Genomic DNA, 7,574 nt, shown 5'->3' with positions numbered 1-7,574 from the left:
GCATTCAATCTATTTGGAGCTAAAAAGGCCACCGGTCAACTCGACTCTCATCTGTTATCGGCTACAGCTGCTGTATATGCCTATAAGTCTATTAATTTTATATCAAAATTGTAAATAAATTGTTAAAATAATTATCAATATATGTGAAAATTATAAGTTATATAAATACTCATTCCTCACCAACGTTAAGAAACTTGTCGCATTGCTCCGCCTTTAAACTCATAAACTTCGACGCTACAACAACCCAAGGGATCTCATTTGGTTGTCGGGTACCAAACAAAGTGCTCACTATAAAACTCTAAAGAATCCATATCTTAAAGAATCATGTATCCAAATATTAACAAACAAAAACTTTATAGGGATAGAAATGTATTTTACCTTAAAAGCGTATGAAAATCTACTAAGGTTGTATATCAATTTTTGAGGTTGTGTATTTTTTTGTTCTTTCACGAGATGTATATGGTTCTCAACCTTGTCAAATATAGTGATTAATTGGTTGTACCATTAATCCCAAATTGTCCTCCCCCACGGATATCTACGACATAAAAAATTTCACAATCAATTTCATAAAAAACATGAGTAATAATAATGATAAATTAACGACGTGATATATGTTGAATTCGTCAACATTGGATACCAATGCAAAAAAACTCATCTTTTACAGGCTTATGACCTTTGAAACCCCACTCAAAAAAATATAAAAGACATGTACGAACCGCATCCTCTTCCAATAACTGATGAACCATTCATCAAACACAACAATGACATCTTTTGGTTACACTGACTCTATCTTCTTCATCATAGGAAAGACATGTGATCGAAAGGAGCGACACCAAAATATTCACCAAACTGGAAGCTAGTGACAAGACAAATTCTTTCTTATCGATCGTTAGCTCGTACTCCTCGATGTCAAAAAACCAGTTCCTTTACTTTGATTCGAGGGACTGCCATAAATTCTTTGCAAAACAAGTAATATAAAAGAAAAAGATTCTTGTCTACCCTGACGACAATATCCACCCACTACAAAAACTTGTATTTTTGAACATAGCCTCGTATGGCGTTCGTGTTGGATTAGTGTCTAAGTCCATAACTATTTTGGTATGTACTTGACCCGATGGTGCATGGTCCTTTTGGGTTGCCTTCACCAAAGCAACTTGATAGGATGAATTATGGAGAGTAAGGATTAAATATGATTTATTAATATATTATGGGAATATAATATATTAAAGGAGAAATCATATTGTTTAATTAATATTAGTCAATAATTAATTGGTAATTAGTTTTGTGACTAAAAGAGATTAATTAAACTTAAGAGACTGGAATTGTAATTATAGGATAATTGCAATTTGGCCCATGGATTGCCTTGTATTAAGGGATGGACGAATTCTAATGGGAAACCCATAAGGAAATCGTCCATGGGCTTGATAAAAGGAGTCTATGGGTTGCTTAGGGCTTAAGCATCCAAATTAGGGTTTCCTTGTTAGATAACCCTAATAGCCCAACTAAATAAAGACCCCTTAAGGCTCAAAAATGTGGCTAATGTTCTTGTAAGGGTTTACACACGTTTTTTGGCAGCCTCCAACCTCTCTCCTCTTCATCCTCTTGCTTATGGTGTGTGTGAACCATTAGAGGAGTGACACTTGTGACTCTAAGCATTCCAAAGTCAATACAAGGAGATTTGGGATTGTTATTGCTACATAACAATCAAGGTAACACTATAAACTTATTCTCATGTTAATATGATTATATGTATGCTAGAATTAGGGTTTATAGTCTTGGATTCAAAGCATGTACAATAGAGAAACCTAGATCCAAGCATTAGGGTTTGTATGAGAATATAGGATGTCTTATGACCAAAACCCATCAGTTCGGTCGTTGAACCTTGAAAGAATATCCGCAATAATAGTGAGTTTACAAGATAGTGTAATAGAAGCATCAAAAACCTTACCATGCAACAAAAAAAGCCAAAATAATAATAATAAAAATAATAATAATACTTTATACTATTTTGAAGTGTAAAGTGTGCTCCGATACAAAAAAGTGATGAGTATTCCAAAAAATTTATACACATTATTCACGAGTTCTTCATGTTCCAGAATGGTTCTTCGCATTCTGATCATTCCAAAAATGTTCGGGATTGCTTTTGTGTGTATCGAATAGGGATGCAAACAGGAGAATATATTAGTGGGGTCTGTAGTACTCGTCCTCGTACCCGATCTCGGATCGCCAAATCCATCCCCACCCTGCCCTACCAATTCCCTAAAAGGCTCGGGTGAAAAAATATCCTCCTGATATGAAGAATCCGATGGATACTCATTTAATAAATAAAGTATTAAAACAATCCTTTTTATTTTTCAAATTCTAACCAAGTTTTGTGATTTAATTTAATGATGTTATTATATGTATCCATCTCTCGTCTATAATTAGTCATAAATTATAATTCTTAAAGTTTATAATCATAGTTAATATCTATATCTATCTATATCTATATCTATATCATACATACTTATAAAGCTAGCATTTTTTCTTGAATCTCATGCATTTGAAACCCTCTTTTTTAACTTTCTCAAACCACATTCATTTGAAACCTTATTTTTTAACTAATGCAACTCAAAAGTTTTCTTAATTATGATTTAGCACTCAAAAGTTTTATAACTTATATTATGTTTAATTAACATTTAATGAAAAGTTTACTATAAAAAGGCCAATCTTTTGTGTCTTTTGTGTTATATAAAACCTTACATGTAAGAAGGATTTGAAGATATCGTTATTTAAAAGTTTTCATATAGTTGAGACATTCACGATCCAAATATGATTGATTTGAAGAAATGAGTTATGTCGCATCAATGGTAATTGTAATATGATTTTTTCTTTCAACCAACACAAATGAATGTTTTCTATTCTTTCTTTATATTCACTTTCTCAGTTAATCTTTATATGTGATTTGTGTGTATTACTCAATCTTGAATGTGACTCTCCAAACATCAATGTTTTGCTTGGAATATCTTTCTGATTCTTTTGTTTTTTTTTGAAGAAAAATATTTTGATTGCAGGTTAGTGAAGAATTGTCATCAAGTTTCTATGGTTGAATGGTGTTAAATGAAGAAAGAAGATTAAAAAAATGGATATATGTTTTTTTGTTTGAGCAAATTTGACGAATGTTAGTTTTTTCTTATATATATATATATATATATATATATATATATATATATATATATATATATATATATATATATATATATATATATATATATATATTCAACCATCCAATGCTCTTATTTATTTGATTGTAGTTTTTCTATTTTGATTATGTTTATTTTCTATTATTTTTTTATTGGGTTATCCTACACAACATATTTAAAAGACAATATTTAAAAGATAACATAATTTTTAACATTTGATATGTAATTATGATAGGCTTATCATGATATGTTCTTCATATAAAAGTAATTTATCCATATTACTATGACAAGAATTACATATGATATTTACGAAAATATATATATATATTACATGTGATTTGTTTAACATGTATATGCACCTATGTATGTTATAAATTTATAATTAAATATATTTATGTTTAATAATTGAAGGGATTAAAATGATGCATCAAAACCAATTATTTAGACGAATATAATAATAATAATAATAATAATAATAATAATAATAATAATAATAATAACAATAATAATAAATATACATTTCCAAAGTACTGTTAATCATTTGCAACTCACACTACAACTCAAGAGTTTTCTAATTTATGTATATTTATTATTTACAACTCAAGAGTTTTTAACTTATGATTATTAATTAGTAATCACTAATAACTTTCTATTTTCCTTTCTTTTATAAGGTTGTAACGTTTTGCTGATTAAAAACATTATTGTATTTGAAGAGATTTGTGATTTAAATATGAAGAGTTAATATAAATGTTATAATATCTTTTTTAATACAAATGTTATAATAGATGTTTTCTATTTTTATGTAACTAAAAGTTGCAGTTCATATTTTTGTTCATATGTTTTTTTACACGTTATATAATCATTCATTTGATATATAATTTACACAATTTTAAACGGTTTATAAAATTATCAATTAATTGTATATATTATAATGACTTAAAATTAAAGTATAATGTTTAATAAAACTAGTATGTTAACTATATGTTTGTTTTACTACTAATATTTTATTTCAAAGTAAAAATATTAAATAATAATTTGGTAAAAGTTATTATTTTAACTATATAATTCTACTCTCGCGCAACGAGCGGGAATTCGATTAGTATCTTATATAAGAAACATTTTTCCTTGATTCTTATGCATTTGAAACCCCTAAATTAATTTTCTTGATTCTTATGCATTTGAAACCCTCTAATTTGACTAATACCACTCAAAAGACTTTTTAATAATGATTATTAATTGGTTGTTCAATGTAAAAATAACATGAACAACATCAAACACATCAAGACCAAGTATAAATAGGTGAATAATATGCACATATATGTCATATTTTTAAAGGATTAAAGACCTTTAAAGAAGGGAAAAAGACTTTACATCTTTTTCATATAAATTTCAATAATTTTTTTTACCAACTGTTCAATATGTGGTTGCTTCCGATATGTCACATCTTATATTCGGGGTAGAAACTTTTGCTTAACGATGCATCTAATTCCATTCACTACATGTACTACATTAATATTTGCTCATGCATACACAAACAAATCTTGCTGATCATTTTAAATTCTTTGAATAGATTCAGTTTTTATCATCGTTCCTTCAACAATGGAAATTATCTCTACCTTCAATATTTGACACTTCATATGTATCCATGCGTGTAAGAATTTTTATTTTTCTTAAGATTTTTTGTTAAAACCAGTTTAATACTTAAGAATATAAAAAACAAAGAGGAAACTGTGAAATATTCATCATTGGCATCACAAGGTAGATTTATTGAACCCTAGAAGATATCGGAAAATTTGAAGTCATATTAGCAAATGTATTGCTACATATAAATTGTTTTACATGTCAATTAGTCTTAGTTTCTATTAAAGTCATGATTTCCTGTTTGATTCTATAAAATATCACATGTGAGCTAAAGGCAAGCTATGCATATTTTAATGTTGTACTGGTACAACCGATACCAATGAGTTGTCATGCTTATTTTCAAGTCATGAGAAAATAATAATTTTAGCTTTCATTTTATTGTATATATACATTTAGTCTCAGCCAAGCATTTTTGCGATAGGGGTGTTTGTATTAGTCTCTAATAAAAATTAGACGTTGGTATCCAAACTATGCCTATATTGTTTTAGTTTGCCGATATTGGAATATAAAATAATATGATGCATCGATATGCATTTAACAAATAATAAGTACATCACATTTTTTTTGGAAAGAGAACTTCCCTAACGAGGGTTTCCAGACCAGCTTTCACGCACCGACTAATCCCCCGCTGCAAACATAAAGCTTTGCCTCATGCCTTGGAGTCACTGCACACGAACCTCCACGGCCACAAGGGCTGAGTGGTGCTAGGATTTGAACATGGGTCAATAGGTTATCCACCATATCTTCCACATGCCTTACCAAGTCACCACAACCCAAGTGGTTTACATCACATTATTTACTTAGCAAATATTAATGGATATAAATGTCACTTTGTGCATTTGCAGTTGCGTAATCTGGATTGAAGCAGAGCAGTAGAGGTATGTGGTGATAAACAAATATAAGTTTCATAGTATTTGTTCGATGTTTTGGTTTTGATAGAAAAGAACTCATCAAATACAAAAAACAAACATTAGTATATTTCTAAAAATGAAAACGTTGTATTTTAAATAACATGTAATATTAGGGTAAAATATGAAAGATATTATGATATAAATATCAATAACATATATTATTTTTAATATTTATTTGTCAAAAATTCAAGTACATAATTTTACGTTGCGCAACGTGCGGCTATTCGTCTAGTTATTACATAGAGTGTTGGGCACTCTCGTGGTGTCTTGTTTTAAATCTTATTGAATCTAAAATACAAGTTTTCCCTCTTTAAGATCGATGGTTCAAGTCTCGTCGTTAACATAGGTGGAATATGTGTTGTTAGCTTAGGAGTATATTAGATTTATCAGCTCAAAAAAAAAATACTTAGAAGAGCACCACCCTTTTCTCTCTTGTTTGACACCATCAAATTTAAAATGTCAATTAATAAAAAATTAGGAAAATATAGTTTTCTCGTGAGTTTTATCCTACTCAACAACTACATAAGATCATGACTCTTTTCTTTCTTGTTTGACACCATCCGATATAAAATGCGAATTCGTAGAAAATTAGGAAAATAGAATTGTCTCGTTTGTTCTATCCTATTCAACAAAATATCTAATTTCATTATTTGACTTCTTAACGGTCAATCGAGAAAAGTAGAAAACATTTTTTTTGCTATAAGAATTTCCAACCAAAACACGAGTCTGTCTTATACACATCGATGAGATTGCCAATCAAAAAAAAAAAAAAAAAAAAAAAAAAAAAAAAAGTAAAAAAAAAAAGGAAAAAAGAAAAAAAAGAAACGGATAAGAAATGTAATTTTGTTCATATATATATATATATATATATATATATATATATATATATATATATATATATATATATATATATATATATATATATATATATATGGAAAACGGAATATAAGGCTGTAACGGATGTATGCTTGGGTATAGAACCCTTCAAAACTACAAAACGATGACGCTGTCGGATCCCATTCCCTTGTTATACGGTTTCTTTAAAACCACATATTTTGTAATTATAAATACCTTATTTGATTCCATGTTGTTCAATTTCCATAAAAAAACTACCTGCTGAGAATTTGATTACGCTGTTCTTTTCTTTCGTTCTTCCCTACCTGCTAACTTTCCCTCTTTTCTTATACCTTTCGTCAAGGCTTGTTGATTATTGTGTTTTATATGACCTGCTATTCGGTGCCCCTACCTTTTGATTTCAACGAAGTAACCACCTAATTCCATAAATTAGTTTCTGGAGACAATTCATATTATTGAACAATTCAATATAGTTAAAAATATATAATACAAGTTCAAAGCTAAAAATACATAAATTTGATTATAATGTCCCTAGTTTGTAACGGGAGCACATGCAAATTCTTTCAAAGAAAATAATACATATATTTTAAGCATTCAAAGTGTAAGAACGCATGAAATACGATGGCACAGTCAATGTCTAAAGATAATACACATTCCAGGTCACCATATTTGAGTTTACATTTCAACTTTGCAAATCTAGACTTTGAGCCCAATGTCGACCTTTTTGGACATTTTCCATCAGTGGGGTGTAGAAGGTGATGGATTTTAGGACCATCGGCTCCAGGGTGGTGATGGTGATGGACATAGTGATTAGTGGGGTGTAGATCATGGTGGTGGTTGCGGAAGTCTATGATATTGGAGGTGAGTGCTGGTAGTGGAGGTGAGTATAGGGGAGCGTATTTTAGGGTTGTTTTAAGGCGGGTGGTTGAGAGATGGTGAGAGCGAGTGGAAATGCTTTATAACGTGTACATGGTATTAGACGATT

The sequence above is a fragment of the Lactuca saligna genome, chromosome 2 (genome assembly GCF_052625555.1).
Source record: "Lactuca saligna cultivar CGN05327 chromosome 2, ASM5262555v1, whole genome shotgun sequence".
Classification (NCBI taxonomy): Eukaryota; Viridiplantae; Streptophyta; class Magnoliopsida; order Asterales; family Asteraceae; genus Lactuca; species Lactuca saligna.
This window is presented reverse-complemented; position numbering follows the sequence as displayed.